Genomic DNA, 19,850 nt, shown 5'->3' with positions numbered 1-19,850 from the left:
TGGATTTCTCTGGTTTCCTCCTGGTTCGGTGGATTAGCCATGGTAAATGTGCAGGATTGAGGATAGGGTGGGTGTGGGTTGTGGGCCTGGGTAAGATGCTCTTTTTCGGAGAGTTGGTGCAGGTTCGATGGTCTGAAATGGCATCATTAAATGTGCACTGTGGCTATTAAAATGTTGCTTTTCTTTTTCAATCAAATGGGTCCTGCCTGTGGATTTTGTCCTAGAGCACCTTTTTTGCTGTAAACATTAACTGCAATTGTAGATTTTTATCCAGATCTGTGAAAAATGTGATGCAGGCATTCTTAATTTGTGTTGCTATGAGTTACCCACCAGAAGTGTACTTAGCCAAAGTGTTTGTATTTCATAAAGCACACGGTGATCTTGATAAGAAAATGACTTTATGCAGTGGTTGATACTTTGTTCTATTTATGTTCCTGGGCAGTTTGTAGGTGGTGACTTTCAAGACGCTTCAGGATTGGTCTGCATTGCTGCAGCTCTCAGCTGTCTGCTTAATGATAGTCTTTCTCTGATCGTTCTTGCCTGCCTCTTCATACCTGATATCCATTTCAAAAAAAATAATTTTCTTACATTGCTTGATCTATTTGGAATATTTCTGTGGCCTAGAGCAAAACTAATTATCAGAGGCGCCATCAGATTTGCATGGTAGGAGCAGTCCATTCAGCCTATAGTTGTGCTATTTTCCAGGATGAGGAATCTCTGCGAGAGCATATTTGCTGTTGATATTGGTGCTGAGAAACTACCTGAAGCACATCCTGGGCCAAATACTTCTTTCTGCATGCAGTCACCCTCAAGGCAAAGGAAGTTTAGCATGGATATTACCAGGAAATGTACTTTGTAAAATCTATAGTACTCTTTGAAAAGCTTCAGATCGTTATTAATGAGTTCAATTTTGAAATTTTCAAAACATGCATACAGTTTTCAATCATCTCTATAATTGAGATGTATTTTGCAATTCAGTTAGTGAAACATTCAAGGCTGAATTTGTAATCTGGGTAGGTGTTAGTATGAGGATTTTACTGAATTTTTAATTCCTTTAATGTCTTAAATATGTTTCTGAAAAAATGTTTTTCTTAGACTTGCTAGCTGCTTCCTGTTGCAAAAGTACTGTTGAAACATTCTTTGGTAAACTTAAATTTGGTTACCAACTGAAACTGGAGCAAAGGCAGCAGTACACACAGTAGAGATTTTTAATGCAATTGTTGCCAATGACAGCAATAGTTTAAGACTGCTTGGACTAATGATACCAATTTTTAGCATAGAACTATGCAAAATAATCTGTGGGTGTCAGCTGTGTTATCAGCATTTTTTTAAAGTACTTCTTTGTACTGCTGTTCTATGTTGATAGATGCTGCAGAGTGCAATAACACTTCTGTGGCTTAGTTGCACTGTTACTTCCTCCTTTATTTCCCTCAGCTCTTGCACAGTTTTTGTTGCCAACATCTTCCAGTTACATCTGATAGTTCACTGAGTTTAATTTGCAGGTTGAAAGATTATAGTTACTGGAATTGTAATTATTTATGAATACATGGATTAAAGGGGCACTGACAGTGAAGATATAAAGAGAGAAGTGGTGAACACTTGTTTTTCATAGAGTTGGGTTAGGGAGAGGAGCGATGAGAAGAGATATAGCTATATCATAGAATTCTACAGTGCAGAAGGAGGCCGTTTGGCCCATTGAGTCTGCACCAACCACAATCCCACCCAGACCCTATCCCCACAACCCCAAGCATTTACCCTAACTGGTCTTTCTGACACTAAGGGGCAATTTAGCCTGGCCAATTCACCTAACCCGCACATCTTTGGACTGTGGGAGGAAACTGGAGCACCTGGAGGAAACCCATGCAGACATGGGGAGAATGTGCAAACTCTACATGGACATGTCCCCAAAAGTTACGTTAGAATCAGTACACCTCATATATATTCATGACATTGTTTGATATAAAGGGCAACATTCTAAAGTTAGTAGCTGATGCAAAACTTGGACATGTGCACATTGAGGTGGATAGTTTAAAGATCTGAATAAGCTGGTAAATTAAACAAAGTTTGAAGACTCAGCATGTCAGACAGCATCCATGGAGAAAAACAGAGTTGGTGTTTCAGGTCAATGACCTTTCACCAGAACTGAAGAAAGATAGAAATTTAAGAGTCTATAAACCAGTGGGGTGGATTAGGAAGAACAAAGGAGTAAGCTTGAGATAGGATGGGGAATTTAAATAACAAAAGATTTTGTAGGGAGACAGCTGGTGTATGGTAATTAATATAGTAAAGAAACAAAGGTTGTTTCCAAATGAGGTGTGTATTTCTACGTAAAAACTGTTTAAATGCAGCATGCAGGGATAAAAGAACGAGATGAAAAACAACCCAGTAAAATAAAAAAACTAGAACAAGATGGGAGCAGAGGTTTTGATTCAAAGCAGTGAGTCCTAAACTTTTCCAGCCTCAGAACTGTTTTGACCTCCTAAGTGTACTGATGAAACCCCAAAGAAACAGTTATTATGTTGAAGAGTTAAGCCCTCCAAAAAAAGATTTGTTTTTGTGCAATAAGTACAAACATTAAAAAAAATCAGACTTTTTTCCAATTTTTTATGTATGCATTTATTATAATTTGTTATTCTATAAATAGCTAAGTCTTGCCTTTTTTGTCATCTTTAATGAAAGAAGTGATGCTACTGTTTTTACTCACAAATTTGTTTAATATTGCAAGTGTTGCACACATGAACGCACGCACACATGCACCATGAGATATAGGAGCAGAAGTAGAATATTTGGCCCATCAACTCCGCTCCACTGTTCAATTATTGGCCTGATGTGATCGTCCTCAATGCACTTTCAGGCCTTATCCCCATAACCCTGGATTCCCTTGCATGTTAAAAGAGTCTCTATATAGTCTTGAACATACTTAGGACTGAAGAGGGTGAGTCATTATGTGTAAAGAATTCCACAGATTCACTACCCTCTGAGGAAAGAAATTCTTCCTTATCTTGGTCTTAAGTTGGTGATCCCCTTGTTCTGAGATCGTGCCATCTGGTCCTACTGTCTCCCAAAAGCGGAACAACCTCTCAGCATCTACCCAATCAAACTCCCCTGAGAATCCTATGTCTCAATAAAGTTGAGACTCATTCTTCTAAACTCCAATGACTACGGATCCAACTTCTCCTCTTAAGAACAACCGTCCATACCCAGGATCAACCTAGTGAGCCTTCTCTGGACTGCCTCCAAAGCTAGTATATCCTTCGTGACGTAGGGGGACCAAAATTGTTCACAAATATTTCAGGTATGGTGTAACTAGTGCTTTGTATTGTTTTAGCAAGATTTCCCTATTTTTACATTACATTCCATTTGCCTTCCTTATGACCTGCTAAACTTGCATGCTAGCTTTTTGTGATTTATGCACGAGGGCCCCAAATCCCTCTGTTGCAGCTTTCTGCAGTCTTTGCCCATTTAAATAATATTCAACTCCTTTATTCTTCCTACCGAAGTGCATATCTTCACATTTTCCTACATTACAATCCATCTGCCAAGTTTTGGGCCACTCATTTAATCTATCCATATCCCTCTGTAGAATCTGTGTCATCCACAGCACTTATCGTCTTTCCTGTTTTTGTGGCAACTGCAAATTTGGCAATAGTACATTCGCTTCCATCATTCAAATCATTAATACATAATTGTGGCCCCTGTGGCACTCCACTAGTTACAGGTTGCCATCCTGAAAATGTCCATCTTATCCCAACTCTCTATCAGTTAGCTAATCCTTTATCCATGTTAATTTACTAATGTACTACCCAAAACTCTTATCTTATTGGGTAGCCTTTTGTGTGATATCTTATTGAACACTTTTGGGAATCTGAATATGTTATATCTGGTTCCCATTATATATCCTGTTCATTACCATCTCAAAAAATTTTTTTTTAAATTTTAATAAATTTGTTGGGCATGATTTCCCCTTCATTTGATTTGATTTATTATTGTCATATGTATTAGCATACCGTGCAAAGTATTGTTTCTTGCACTCTATATAGACAAGGCATACTGTTCATGGAGAAGGCAAGGAGAGAGTGCAGAATGTAATGTTGCAGTCATAATTTGGGTGTAGGGAAAGATCAACTTAGTGCAAGAAAGGTCCATTCAAAAGTCTGGCAGCAGGGAAGAAGCTATTTTTGCGTTGGTTGGTATGTGTCCTCAAACTTTTGTATCTTTTTCCCAATGGAAGAAGGTAGAAGAGAATATGTCCAGAGTGTGTGGGGTCCTTAATTATGCTGGCTGCTTTGCCGAGGCATTGGGAAGTGTAGTCAGAGTCAATGGATGGGAGGCTGGTTTGCGTGATGAATTGGGCTTCATTCACGATCCTTTGTAGTTTCTTGCAGTCTTGGGCAGAGCAGGAGCCATATCAAGCTGTGATGCAGCCAGAAAGAATGCTTTCTATGGTACATCTGTAAAAGTTGGTGAGAGTCATAGCGGACATGCCAAATTTCCTTCGTCTTCTGAGAAAGTAGAGGTGTTGGTGGGTTTTCTTAACTATAGGGTCAGCAAGGGGGCCCAGGACAGGTTGTTGATGATCTGGCCACCTCAAAACTTGAAGCTCTCAACCATTTTTACTTCGTCCCCATTGATGTAGAAAGGGGCATGTCCTCTGCTGCATTTTCTGAAGTTGATGACTGTCTCCTTTGTTTTATTGACGTTGAGGGAGAGATTATTGTCATTGCACCAGTTCACCAGACTCTTTATCTCATTCCCGTACTCTGTCTTGTCATTGTTTGAGATCTGACCCACTGTGTGGTGATTTCATCTGCAAACTTGAAAATTAAGTTGGAGGGAAATTTGGCCACACAGTCATAAGTGTATATGGAATATAGTAAGGGACTGAGGACAGAGTCTTGTGGGGCACTGGTGTTGAGGATGATCGTGGAGGAGGAGTTGTTGCCTATCCTTACTGATTGTGATCTGTGGGTTAGGAAGTTCAGGATCCAGTTGCAGAGGGAGGAGCCTAGCCTGAGGCCAGAGTTTGGAGATGAGTTTCATAGGAGTAATGTGTTAAAGGCTGAGCTGTAGTCAATGAATAGAAGTCTGACATAGGTGCTTTGTTATCAAGGTGTCCCAGGGTTGAGTGCAGGGCCAGAGAGATAGTGTCTGCTCTGGACCTGTTGCGGTAGCAGGTGAACTGTAGTGGATCCAGGCAGTCAGGGAGGCTTGAATTGACTTGCGCCATGACTAACCTTTTTGAAGCACTTCATAATGATGGATTTCAGAGGGACATAGTCATTAAGACAGGCTGCTTTGCTTTTGGTATCGGGATAATGGTCGTTGCCTTGAAGCAGATAGGAGGGACCTCTCTTGACGATATCTTCAAATACCTCTGCCAGCTGATCTGTGCAGGAGCTGAGTGCTCATCCAGGCCAATCACTTTCTGTTGGTTAACCTTCAAGAAGGCTGCTGTGACATCTGCAATGGAGACGTAGATACAGGTTCTTCTGGGGTGGAGGGCGTGCTGTGCTGACCCCTCGTTCAAAATGGGCATAGAATGCATTGAGCTCATCGGGGAGGTGTGTGTTGGTGCCGGCGATTTTTACATGCCGCCACCTTGTAATTATGCTGACTTTGCTTGATTTATGTAATGTATTTCTAAACATTCTGCATCTTTGTCAATGGACTCTTAACATCCTCTTAGTAACAAATGTTAAGCTAACTCACATTAGCTTATAACCTATAACCTGTTTTTTGTCTCCCTTCATTTTTGAATAAGAGTTTTCCAATCCTTTGGACTTTCTGAGAATGAGTTTTAGGAACAGTACCAGTGCGTCCACTACCTCTGTAGCTACTTCCTTTAATACAATAGGATGCAACTGTCAGGTTCGGGGGACTTATCAGCCTATAGCCCTATTAGCTTCCCTAGTACTTTTTCTCTAGTGATAGCTATTATATTTATTTCCAGTATCTGAAAATGATCAATTACAGTTGGCAGAGCAGCACTTTAAACAGAGTAGGTGACATCTGGTAAAATACTAAACTGTCAAACCAAAGTTCAGATCTGGAATGATATGTGGCAAGTAACATTTAAATAAATTCTAGGCAATGACCATCTCCTGCAAAAAAGAGACCAACTATCTCCCCCTTGTTGCACCTGCCGCACAGTCTGTTTTTAACCCTTATAGGATGGACAAACCATTGCAAGTGGATTTCTTGTTAGTACAGTAATATTTATTCACACATGCAATTAATCATCCACACAGTCAATACCAAGTTCTCTTACAGAATACTAAAGTTCAAGTTCAATACTAGGCTTTGACTTAACTTTTGCATAATTGGCAAGAACCCAGGTAGCTATTGGCTTTTATCTACTTGTTGGTCTCCATAATTCCCTGTGTAATCTGGTCCTTTGGTCTGGTCTTCCTTCTTTCCTTTGGTGTGGTAGCTCTCCTCGTGATGGTCACTGTTGTTGTCACTCATTGGAGAGAGAGAGAGATTCTTCTGTGGTGCAGCATCTTTTATTCCTCGTTGGTTTTGCGCCCTTTTTGGTTATTGCCAATCAGTCGATCAGGGTGTGATCATCCTAATCAATAAAGTCCAATCAGGTGCTGCCACACTGATCTCTGGGTGTGTACCCAATGGCCATGCTTGTAGCTGCTGGAGGCACTAGGTCACGTACCTCCTTCCCAAATAAGAGATTAAGTTGCCCTTGTGTCTGCTAAACAACTTGGTTCGACCATTGTCTTTGAGATGGCCTATATCCTGTGTGTTCAGAAGTCATGATGTGGAGATTCTGGTGTTGGACTGGGGTAAACATAGTAGGAAGTCTGACAACACCAGGTTAAAGTCCAACAGCTTTATTTGGTAGCAAAAGCCACTAGCTTTCGGAGCGCTGTGAACAGAACTCCCACTTGCCTGACAAAGGAGCAGTGCTCCAAAAGCCAGTGGCTTTTGCTACCAAATAAATCTGTTGGACTTTAACCTGGTGTTGTGAGACTTACTGTATTCAAAAGTCTGCAGTTGCAGCTTGTTTATCTCTGTCCCTTAAGCTGTAGCCTGTCTGTTTCTGTACTTGGTCATTTGTCCAAGCGTGCTTTGTAAATTACCATCTTTGATGGCCTGTTTGGCCGTATCCTGAAATTCATTGACATTTCCTATTACCATCATTGATCAGAAACTTAACTGAACTAACTCCATAAATATTGTGGCTACAAATGCAGGTCAAAAACTTTGAATTCTGCAGAGAATAATACAATTCCTGATGCCCCGATGCCTGCCCATCTTATGCAAGGCAAGAGTTCAGGAGTGTGATGGAATATTCTCCACTTAACTGGATGAGTGTAGTTTCAACAACATTCAAGAAGCTTGACACCATCCACGACAAAGCAGCCTGCTTGATTGGCAGCTCATCCACCATCTTAAAACATTCTCCCTCCTCAGCCATGGGGCATTGCTGGTGGGATTTATAACTTAATATCTTGTGTAATTCATGTAACAAGAGGATACCCCAGATTCAAGTATACTACCCGCAAAGACGGTTTGGTTAAAACTGCAGGCTAGATTCTCTGAGTCCCTCTGGTCCGTCGTCATAAAGCTGAGTCTCAATGGCAGCTTCTTCCTTCCTTCTCTGGTCAGGGTTGTCTCCCTTGTCAAGTCTTCTCTGCTGGTGACTGAAAATGTGTCCCTTTATCCCTGCCTGCTTGCCTTTCCGGAAACTTCACTGGCTTCCCGCCAATGTGGTCCCAGGAGGGTGTTCCAATACCCAGTGGGTTTCTTGATGTCTGCCTGACAGGACACCAGGGTCTACCCCAGGTGACCATCTCCATGCTGTTGCTTACACGTAATCTGTTATCAGATTAAGCCAACTGCAGGAATTCTTGGTGACAGAACGTCTGGCCCATTCTGGGCTTTAAAAAGGACAGTAGGAAGAGAGGTAATAAGCCGTGGATAACGAAGGAGGTGAAGGAAAGTGTTAAATTAAAAGCGGAGGAATTTAGAGTAGCTAAGAGCAGTGGGCGAGAAGAGGATTGGGAAAGGTTTAAATGTCAACAAAGATTGACAAAGAAGTTGATAAAGGAGGGTAGGAGAAGCTATGAGGCTGGGCTAGCACTTAATATAAAAAAGGATAGCAAGAGTTTTTATAAATATATAAAAAGGAAGAGGCTGGCTAGGGTGAACGTTGGTCCTTTAGAGGATGAGAAAGGGGAGCTAGTGGTAGGGGATGGGGATATGGCGAAGGTCTTGAATAACTTTTTTGTTTCTGTCTTCACGGAGGAGGACGTGAATAATTTGCCGGGTGTTAGCGATGGAAAGGTGGTAGGAATGGAGGGTCTTAATGACATTACTGTTACTAGAGAGGTGGTGCTCGACAGACTGGAGGGGCTGATTGTGGACAAGTCCCCAGGACCGGATGGAATGCATCCGAGGGTTCTGAAAGAAATGGCGGAGGTGATAGTGGATGCCTTGGTGGTTATTTTCCAGACGTCGCTGGATTCCGGGGAAGTGCCGGAAGATTGGAAAACGGCTAATGTTACGCCGTTGTTTAAGAAGGGTGCCAGGCAAAAGGCGGGGAATTATAGGCCGGTTAGTTTAACGTCTGTGGTAGGTAAAATGTTAGAATCCATCATTAAGCAGGAAATTGCGAGGCATCTTGAAGGGAATTGCTTGATAGGGCGGACGCAACACGGTTTCATTAAAGGGAAGTCGTGTCTGACAAATTTACTGGAGTTCTATGAGGATGTGTCTAGGGCAGTGGATAGAGGAGAGCCGGTGGATGTGGTCTTTCTGGATTTTCAGAAGGCGTTTGACAAGGTACCTCACAAGAGGTTATTGCAGAAGGTCAGGGGACATGGAGTTGGGGGTAGGGTGTTAGCGTGGATAGAGGATTGGTTGTCAAATAGGAGGCAGAGAGTGGGGGTCAATGGGTGCTATTCGGATTGGCGGATGGTGACTAGTGGGGTGCCCCAGGGGTCGGTGCTGGGGCCTCAGCTATTTACCATTTATATAGATGATCTGGAGGAGGGAACCGAGTGCAGGGTGTCGAAATTTGCTGATGACACCAAGATTGGGGGAACGGCAAATTGTGCGGAGGGTGTGGAGAGTCTGCAGAAGGATCTAGATAGGCTGGGCGAATGGGCCAGGAAATGGCAAATGGAATTTAATGTTGGCAAGTGTGAGGTGGTCCACTTTGGTAGGAAGAATGGTAGGAAGGACTATTACTTACGTGGCGAAAAACTGCAGCAGGCGACGGTGCAGAGGGACCTCGGGGTCCTTGTGCATGAGTCGCAAAAACCCAGCTTGCAGGTGCAGCAGGTGGTCAGGAAGGCGAATGGGATGCTGGCCTTCATAGCGAGGGGGATTGAATATAAAAGTAGGGAGGTCTTGCTGCAGCTGTATAGGGCATTGGTGAGGCCGCAGCTGGAGTACTGTGTGCAGTTTTGGGCGCCGCACCTGCGCAAGGATATTTTGGCCCTGGAGGGAGTGCAGAGGAGGTTTACTAGGCTGATACCGGAGTTGAGGGGATTGAGCTATGAGGAGAGGCTGAATAAACTAGGCTTGTACTCGTTAGAGTTTAGAAGAATGAGGGGAGATCTCATTGAGACGTATAAGATGATGAATGGGATGGATAGGATAGAGGTGGAGAGACTCTTCCCGCTCAAAAAAGACAGTAGGACTAGGGGGCACAGCCTCAAGATAAAGGGGAGGCGGTTTAGAACGGAGTTGAGGAGGAACTTCTTCACTCAAAGGGTGGTGAATCTCTGGAATTCTCTGCCCGTTGAAGTGGTGGAGGCTGCCTCGCTAAATATTTTTAAGAAGCGGGTTGATGGGTTTTTGATAAGAGAAGGGATTAAGGGTTATGGAGAGAGGGCGGGAAAGTGGAACTGAGCCACGACAGATCAGCCATGATCTTATTGAATGGCGGGGCAGGCTCGAAGGGCTAGATGGCCTACTCCTGCTCCTATTTCTTATGTTCTTATTTCTTATGTTATGTTCTAACAATAGATCAGTGCGTTTCAATGGGGTGCAATGGTCTCTTGCTAAGTATTAGTAGGGTGCAATAACCTTTTGGTGATCGAATCAAGCCCAGAATATTTGTGTATTGTACAATTGGCCTGCCCTAGGCTTGACTCTGTTTGATTTTAATATGCCCAATTCTTTAATCTAGGATACCTAATTTTATCAGCCTTAAAACTGGGCCCTGTTTATATTACGCAGCTTTAGTCTTTGGCCTAATTCTGCGCTATCAAGATTCTGGAAGTTTCACATATGTGGTTGGCTTTGTTTTACGAGCAAAGGTTGAGCAGTTTGGGCCAATGTTCATCAGAGTTTAGAAGAATGGAAGTTGATCTTACTGAAACATGAAAGACGATGAGGTTGCAGATATTGGTTGTATGCAGTTCTTCTGCTGCTGATGAACCACGGTGCTTCATGGTTGCCCAGTTTTGAATTGGTGGATCTGTTTAAATTCTATCTAATATATTAGTGGTAGTGCCACACAATTTGATGGCGAGAATCTTAATGTGAAAATGGGATTTTGCTTCCACAAGGACTGTGCGCTGTCACAGTTTCCAATAATGTCATGGACAGGTGCAACTGTGGCAGATAGATTGAGATCAAGTAGGTTTTTCCCTTTTCATTTTCTCACCATCTGTTGCAGACTCAGTCCAGCAGCTGTGTCCTTTAGGACTTGACCCGTTTGGTCTGTGGTACTGCTGCTGAGCCATTTCTTTGGTATGGGCATTGAAGACCCCCACCCAGAGTATATTCTGTGATTTTGCCACCCTCACAACTGGTGTTCAACATTGAGGAGTACTGATTCATCAGCTGATTTTGTGGGGGGAATGGGGGGAAGGTGAGTAGTAATTAGCGGGGGATTTCTATGCCCAAATTTGATTTGATGCCGCGAGACTTTATGGGGCCCAGAGTCAATGTTGTGAACTCGGGAACAACATTCCTGGCATCTCAGACACTGAAGCAGTACACATAAGATCTGGACAACATTTAGGCTTGGGCTGACAAGTGGCAAGTAATATTCATGCCCACCGTGCCAGGCAATGATCATCTCCAACAAGGGAGAATCTAGCCATCACCCTGTAACATTCAATGGTGTTATCACTGAATCTTTGGGCTGCTCTTGGTTGTTCGAGATTGGCCTAGTGCTTCATGTCGTTAGTGTGTGCCTAAACAGGACCAGATACTGGGCAAAACGACAGCTCAGTGACTATCACTGGTTGCTGTGCAGACACATGGATTTGGGCTGGTGTCTGTGGGAGTTTGCGCATTCTCCCCGTGCTTGTGTGGGTTTTCTCTGGGTGCTCCGGTTTCCTCCCACACCCCAAAGATGTGCTGTTAGGCTGATTGGCAGTAATAAGTTGTCCCTAAATCAGTTTCCCTCAATCTGGATGGCCATAAAACATTAGACAAGGGTCTTGGGTGGAGAGGGGGACTGGTGGTGTTGATGGCGGCGTGGGCTCATTGGGCCGAAGGGCCTGTTTCCCGGGCTGTTTTTGTTCCTTGTTCTTTGTTACTATCAACGTCTGAAGCTGTCCCTTGATCAGAAACAGAACTGGACTGGCTATATAAACAGTGGGCTACGCAGCAGGTCAAAGGCTGGGAATTCTGCAGAGAGTAACTTGCATCCTGACCCTTCAAAGCCTATTTACTATCTATAAGGCACAAGTCAGGAGTATGATGGAATACGATGTGGGTGACGTGTTTTCCTGGATTAGTTCACTCCAGCAATATTTGAGAGGCTTAACACCATTCAGGACAAAGTAGCCTGCTTGATTGACACCCCATCCACCACCTTCAACATCTACTCCCTCCACTACCATTGTGCAGTGGTACCAGCGTGCACCATCAAAGGAGGTGGTGGGTAGTGGAAATGTCACAGGTCAAATAATCAAGAGGCAGAGACAAATACTCTGGGGCCATGGATTCATATCCCACCATGGTAGCTGGTAGAATTTAAATCTTGTTCATAAAATTTCCAGTAATCAACTATTTTGATTATTGTAAATCTCATCTGGTTCACTAGTATACTTCAGTGAAGGAAATCTGCTGTCCTTACTGAGTCTGGTGTACATGTAACTCCCAGACGTACAGCAATGTGGGTGATTCTTACATGCTCATGAAATGGCCTGGCAAACTGCTCTGTTCAAAAGCAATTAGGGATGGGTAGCAAATGCTGGCCTTGCCACTGACTCCCATATCTAGTGACAATAAATTTTTGAAAATCTACACGATGCAGTAACTTGGACCTATGTTGTCATTCCTTCACTGTTGCTGGGTGAAAATCTTGCTGCTGCCTCCTTAGCAGACCTGTAGGTGTATCTTCACCACGTGGATTACAGCAGTTCACAAAGGCAGCTCACTACTACCTTCTCAAAGGCAGTTAGGGATGGGAAATAAATACTAGCTGAGCTGAGCACCCCATCCCATCAAATAATGAAAATATTCTGAGGGAATTTGACAGAGTAGATGCTATAAAGATATTTGTTCCCATGGAGGAATCTAGAACTGGAAGGTGCAGTTTAAAATAAGGCATTTCCCATTTAAGACAGAAGTGAGGAATTTCTTCTCTTGAGGGTCATTAGTCTTTGAAACTCTCTTCTCCAGAGAGCTGTGCAAGCTGGGTCATTGAATATATACACAGCTGAGTTGCACAGATTTTTGATTGAGAGAGACAAGGGTCATGGGGCAGACGGGAAAGTGGAGTTAAGCCTCCAATCCAATCAGCCAGGATCCTATTGAATACCAGAGCAAGCTTAATGGGCTAAATGGCCTATTTCTTATGATCTTGTGATCATTCTCCTCTTCAGCCATGGTGGAACTCAATACAGACAAATCAGAATTGTTTCAAAATGTCTTCAACTAAAAGTGCTAAGTGGATTATCCTTCCTAACCGCCTTCTGGGGGCCTCATCATAAATTTCAATGTCCTGATCATTCAGTTCAGTCCATTGACAAATCATTGAGTGCACTGGACACAGCAAAGACCGTAGGCCTTGAGAACAAAATGGCCGTAGAATAAATTTAAACAGCTATAGCCTTGTTGAATTGCCCAAATTTTGAATTTAAGAATGTTAATATAGCAATCAGTTTAAATAACCTTAGTGGCCTGAATGTGAATAACATGTTTACTGAACAGTATTCAATTAATAATTGACAATGGCAAAAGGCCAAAAACTGATTCATTTCCAGAATTGCTGGAATTATCAATATTTGTAAAATTCTTTATTTAGATCTAGCCAAAAACATAGAGAAATGTTGCTTTGCATTGCAAAGACAGCAATGCATTCCTAAGGTGCACATCTTTCTGATAGCATAAAATGTTGCAATTTGAAAGTAATTTAGTTTAGACAATACCTTCCACCCATTTCAAGAATTGAACTGGAATAACAAGTCTTTTGGAAATCTAATTATTTCTGTATGGGATGTATGTGCTTTGCCAACTGAATGCTTTCTGATTTTATTTGATTTGCTAAATAATTGTCAGACCTCTTTTCTAAACATGATATAAATTTTCATCAAATGATCACAGCACAAAAGGAGGTTGGGCGTATACCTATTGGAGTTTAGAAAAATGGGAGATGATTTTATACAGGTAGACACTAGAAAGATGTTTTCCTCTTATAAGAGAAGTCTAGGGGGACACAGTTTTAAAAATTAGAAGTTTCCCATTTAAGATAAGGAAAGTTTTTCTGTTGTGGGTCATTAGTTTGTGGAATTCTCTTCTCCAAAGAGCAGTGGAGGCTGGGTCATGGAGTCAGAAGTTTACAGCATGGAAACAGGCCTTTCGGCGTAACTTGTCCATACTGCCCAGTTTTTACTACTAAGCTAGTCCCAATTGCCCACATTTGGCCTATATCCCTCTGTACCCATCTTATCCGTGTAACTGTCTAAAGACTTTTTTAAAAGACAAAATTGTACCCGTCTCTACTACTGCCTCTGGCAGCTCGTTCCAGATACTCACCATTCTGTGTGAAAAAATTGCCCCTCTGGACCCAGGAAGAAACAATGCTTACAAAGCAATAATCTGGCACAGTGGTTAGCATTGCTGCCTCACAGCGCCAGGGACCCGGGTTTGATTTCTGGCTTCTCTAAGTAGTGTCTTCCTGTGTCTGGGTGGGTTTCCTCTGGGTGCTCCAGTTTCCTCCCACAGTCCGAAAGGCATGCTGGTTAGATGCATTGGCCATGCTAAATTCTCCCTCAGTGTACCCGAACAGGTGCTGGAGTGTGGTGACTAGAGGATTTTCACATTAACTACATTGCTGTGTTAATGTAAAGCTTACTTAATTACACCAGTAATTAAACTTTAAAAAAACTTTAAAACTTCTCACTGTATACCAATACATGTGATAAGAATAAATCAAATCAACTCTCTGACAGAGCATCTTACCAAGGCCTATCCCTGTAACCTCGTGTATTTACCCTACCCCCACATCTTCAGACATCAAGGGACAATTTAGCATGGCCAGTGCGCCTAACATGCACATCTTTGGACTGTGTGAAGATATTGGGGCACGTGGAGAAAACCTACGCAGATATCGGGAGAACGTGCAAACTCCACACAGTCACCCAAGGAAGGAATTAGACCTGGGTCCCCAGCGCTGTGAGGCTATAGTGCTAACCGTTGTGCCACCGTGCTGCCCAGTCATGAAAATCATGCCATGTTTGCAGAGGCAATTGGTTTCTACAATGGCTCGAAATATGGCATTTGAGCCTCTCAGACTGCTGAAATCCAGCTCAATGTAATAGTACTCCTATTTTAGCCTTTCCCCCCATTTGTAAGGTTTTCAATTAAAATTATATTGGGAGCACTCTAAATGCAACTCAAGATGCTAGTCTTAAGTGTGAATACATATTACCATCTTAGGAGTTGAAATGTCTCACGTGTTTAGCGGGTACACTCAAAGTTGCATTGGGACATATTGCTATGCAAATATTGAAGGCAGTTCTAATCAGCATCCAAGCTGTTCTGTACGTAATGTGAACTTTGGGATGCTAACACTGGGTTCCGGAAGTGAAAATTACCTGATTTTTCAGGTCTGATAGTCCTCAACCTTTGTTAAAAATATAACAAGTAGTGTTTGTTTATTCTTGTTGACTTATAAGTAAGCACATTAGCATTTTTATTTTATCCTTGTATTCATCTATAAATCCTTCTAAAGTTTATTTATTAGTGTCATGAGTAGGCTTACATCAACACTGCAGTGAAGCTGCTGTGAAAATCCGCTAGTCACTACACTCCAGTGCCTGTTCAAGTACACCGAGGGAGAATTTAGCATCGTCAGTGCACCTAACCGGAAAGTCTTCGGACTGTGGGAAGAAACCGGAGCACCCAGAGAAACTCTTGCAAGCAACATGTGGGCTCCGCACAGAGGGTGATCCAAGCCGGGAATCAAATCCAGGTCTCTGGTGCTGAGGAGCAACAGTCCTAATCATTGTGCCGCCTCAAGTCTTGTCCTGCAGGATTTCTGCAACTTCCTCCAATCTGGAATTGTTCCTCAAATGCTGTGTTCCCCTTATTCAGTTCTCCTTTAATCACCCATCTCTACCTTTATTAGATCATTAGTGACAGATTTGTGCATCTTAGTCCTGTTCATTAGAACTGCCCCCTAAATTTCCTTTTAAAATCCCAAAATCCTCCCTTTTGACTAATTTCAATCAGTCCTGCCCTATTTCCCTTACTATATGGGAATCTCAGATGTTTCTAAGTTGAAAATGCTATATAAATAAAAGTTTGCAATTCTGATACTTTGTGGCCTCTTCAGTGTTCAAAATTGATTGGTGAAATAGATTGTAAGAATTTGTTTATTTCTGCTTAGCTTGAATTACTATGGTCAGCTGACGACCATTTGTCAAGGGGTAGTCCCTTTAACTAAGTATAGAGATTTCTGCACATAGTTCAAATTTGCCCCAGCTGATTTTTCTCTATCCAAACATCCTGAAGGCAGCACACTTGAAAAATGTTGAATAAATCTTTGTGTGTGAACTGTTGTGTGAAGCATGTCTATGTAGCAAGGTCATGTAGTATTCATTTGCTTTGTGATGCTACATAACAATGCACAGTGTAAAGCAGGTTGTGTATCTTAAATGAAGGAACGCTAATGAGTTTGCGTAACTGTACTGATAGTGCAGGTGCTAGTGCTCAGTTGCAATTTAAGGAAGTGTTGTTTGATCTTCCCAGAAGTTGTTTTCTATGGTTAAGATTACTTCCTGGTGCGTAATTCACATTTTGACACATCTAAAGACCACAGCAAATGCAATTGTCTTCACTGGTGATTGTAATTTTCTTTGCACTTTATTTAAATTGCCTGCTGGGTCTCTAGCAGAGTGCTAAAAAGCAATTTCACTCTGGCCTTTTTGTACCGTTTAGAAATTTTAAAAGTTGCAGATGGAATGAGGAGCAGAAATGGATCATTCAGCCCTAAAGCCTACTCTGTCATTTAATAGGATCATAGCTGATCTGTTTGTATGTTGAGTGCTGGAACAATATAAAAAATTAGCCACACATTGTGTTCCAACTGGGTCACCTCAGTACAAAGAGGATGCAATTGCACTGGAGGGTACAGAGGAGATTTATGAGGATATTGTCAAGAATAGAAGATGTGCTTCCATGGGAAGGTGCTAGAGGAAGGGAGTGGGTGTTGGTGTTGACAGAAGTGTGGATCAGAGTATCCTGGAAGAAATGGCCATTTTTTTGAATGCTGAAAGGAGGAGGAAGGCATATCTGCTTAAATAACAGAGTCAAGCATTAGTGGCACATGACTTCAAAACTGTTGAATGGACTAACCTGTTTGACCTCTTCATAAGGCTGTCATCATCACTTTATGTCCAGCCAGTTTGGGCCATTCCATTGAACATTAAAGAATATCTGAAAGCACTGTATGGATAAATGATCTAATTGTGATAATCCTCTGAAAAGAGTGATTGAAAAGAGTGATTGAGAAGTGTGGATAATTCTAACTGTGAGGTTTCTGTCATGTAGCAAAGTGAATAGTTAATAAAGGTTTTTCTGGACTCTGTGTTGGTAACCAGCTGTTTTGAAGACAACACTATATTGCTTTAGAAGGCTGTATTCCAATTAAATTCCAGAAAGACTGCCCTTTGTCTAGTGTTGCATATCTACTTTTCAGTCATGTGGAAGTAAAGATGCTTCAGCTGACTTCGAGATCACTGGCTAATCTAGCAAAACAACCAGATTCTCAGTTCATAGAGTCTAGAGTCATAGAGGTTTACAGTGTGGAAACGGGCCTTTCGGCCCAACTTGTCCATGCTGTCTATTTTTTAAAACCTGCAAGCTAATCCCAATTGCCCATATCCCTCTATACCCATCTTACCCATGTAACTATCTAACTGTTTTTTTAAAAGACAAAATTGTACCCGCCTCTACTACTACCTCTGGCAACTTGTTCCAGACACTCACCACCCTCTGTGAAAAAATTGCCCCTCTGGACACTTTTGTATCTCTTCCCTCTCACCTTAAACCTATGCCCCTCTAATTTCAGACTCCCCTTCCTTTGGGAGAAAATATTGAATATCTGTGTCCTCATTATTTTATAGACCTCTATAAGATCATCCCTCAGCCTCCTATGCTCCAGAGGAAAAAGTCCTGATCTATCCAGCCTCTCCTTTGTGACTCAATCCATCACGTCCCAGTAGCATCCTAATAAATCTTTTCTGCACTCTTTCTTGTTTAATAATATCCTTTCTATAATAGGGTGACCAGAATTGCACACACTATTCCGAGTGTGGTTAACCAATGTCTTGTACAACTTCAACAAGACATTCCAACTCCTGTATTCAGTGTCCTAACTGATGAAACCAAGCATGCCCAATGCCGCCTTCACCACTCTGCCCACCTGTGACTCCATTTTCAAGGAGCTATGAACATGCACCCCAACATCTTTGTTCTGTAACTCTCCTCAATGCCCTACCATTAACTGAGTAAGTCCTGCTCTGGTTCAGTCTACCGAAACGCATCACCTTGCGTTTGTCTAAATTAAACTTCATCTGCCATTCGTTAGTCCACTGGCCCAATTGATCAAGATCCTGTTGCAATTGCAGATAACTTTCTTCACTGTCCATTATGCCACCAATCTTAGTATCATCTGCAAACTTACTAACCCTGCCTCCTTTATTCTCATTTAAATCATTAATATAAATGACAAATAATAGTGGACCCAGGACTGATACCTGAGGCACACCGTTGGTCACAGGCCTCCAGTTTGAAAAACAACTCTCTACAACCACCCTCCAGAAGCCAATTTTGTATCCATTTAGATACCTCACCCTGGATCCAGTGAGATTTAACTTTATGCAACAACCTGCCATGCGGCACCTTGTCAAAGGCCTCGCTGAAGTTCATGTAGACAACATCAACTGCACTGCCTTCATCTACCTCCTTGGTTACCCCTTCAAAAAACTTAATCAAACTTGAGACATGATTTTCCACTCACAAAGCCATGCTGACTGTCCCTAATCAGTCCTTGCATCTCTAAATGCCTGTAGATCCCGTGTCTCAAAATACCTTCCAACAATTTACCCACCACAGATGTGAGGCTCACTGGCCTGTAGTTCCCAGGCTTTTCTCTACAGCCCTTTTTTAAACAAAGGCACAACATTTGTCACTCTCCAATCTTCAGGCACCTCACCCGTGACAGTCGATGATTCAATATCTTGGCTAGGGGACCTGCAATTTCCTTCCTAGCCTCCCACAATGACCTGGGGTACACTTCATTGGCCCTGGAGATTTATCTACCTTGAATTAATGAATATCAACTCCTGTGGCAAGTTGCCAATATGGAGGACAAAATGCAGTTAAGTGAGTCATTTCAGAAACCAACCTGCTTCAATTGTAGTCTTTCAAGAGCTAGGGCGTTCCCTAAATTGTTTTCACATTTTAAAAATGAAAGCATAAAGGGACTAATGTACAGAATGTAAACCATAGAGCCAAGAAGACCAAAGAGGCTAATGGCTGAATTTTTGCCACTCTGTTACTGACTTCCTCTCCACATGTTGGATAAATCAGTTCCTTTCAGACTCTCTTAAATCGATTATTGAGTAAACTCAGGGCTTCTGCTTCACCTCCAGTTGCTCACATCTAGTCTGAAACTCAGCCTCATTTTTGAATGGATTCTTCCTCACACGAAAAGTTGATTACAGAATTATGATTTCTCTGAAATGTGTGCTTGACTCTTTCTGATGAAGTATGAACTCTCATTCGTATTGTGACTTTCACAAATGTGCTTCTTGACCAGTGAAGCACTGTTGAAATGTAATTACTGTTATCCAGGTAAATATGGCAGTCAGTTTGAACATTGTGTGGTTCCACAAACTGCAAATGAGGTAAATGACTAGTTCACTTTTTTTGGAGTTGTACCTTGAGGGATAAATGTGGAATAGAACATCAGGGCAGGGCCCCTTCTATTCTTCAAATAGTGCAATGGGTCTTGTGAGCCCACTTTAAGAGGTAGGATGTTTGTTTCACTCCTCATCCAGAAAATGGCACTTCCAACAATGTAGCACTTCCGGAATGCTTCATTAAAATTTCAGCCTATATGAAAGTCTGTAGAGTATGGACTGGACCGATGACCATCTAACTGATAGGTAGAGGCATTGACAGCTAGCCAACTGAAAATTTACAAGTATGAAGAAGGACAGTGCTGGAAAAAAGTGTTTTTTATTTAGTGATGACATTGAGAGGTCTCTGTGATAGTAAGGTATGGTAATAATAGTTTCCCATAATCTTCAAAAATGTATCAGCTGCCTGAACTGTTCAGCATCTTATGTCACATTGATTAGAGGTTCACTTTGATCTCAGAATGAAGAACCTGGACTAAGAGCTCAAGATGTGATCTT

At 42.1% G+C, this 19,850-nt stretch overlaps 1 protein-coding gene across 2 annotated transcripts in view; it reads left to right on the top strand.

Moving 5' to 3' along the window:
* cbl (Cbl proto-oncogene) overlaps positions 1–19,850 on the top strand; it is a 226,718-nt gene that overhangs the window by 48,755 nt on the left and 158,113 nt on the right. The window lies entirely within an intron of this gene.

This window comes from Carcharhinus amblyrhynchos, chromosome 29 (assembly GCF_965287045.1).
Source record: "Carcharhinus amblyrhynchos chromosome 29, sCarAmb.v2.hapA, whole genome shotgun sequence".
In the NCBI taxonomy this organism is placed as follows: Eukaryota; Metazoa; Chordata; class Chondrichthyes; order Carcharhiniformes; family Carcharhinidae; genus Carcharhinus; species Carcharhinus amblyrhynchos.
Note: the sequence above shows the minus strand (reverse complement) of the source record. Positions and strands in the feature narration are given on the sequence as shown.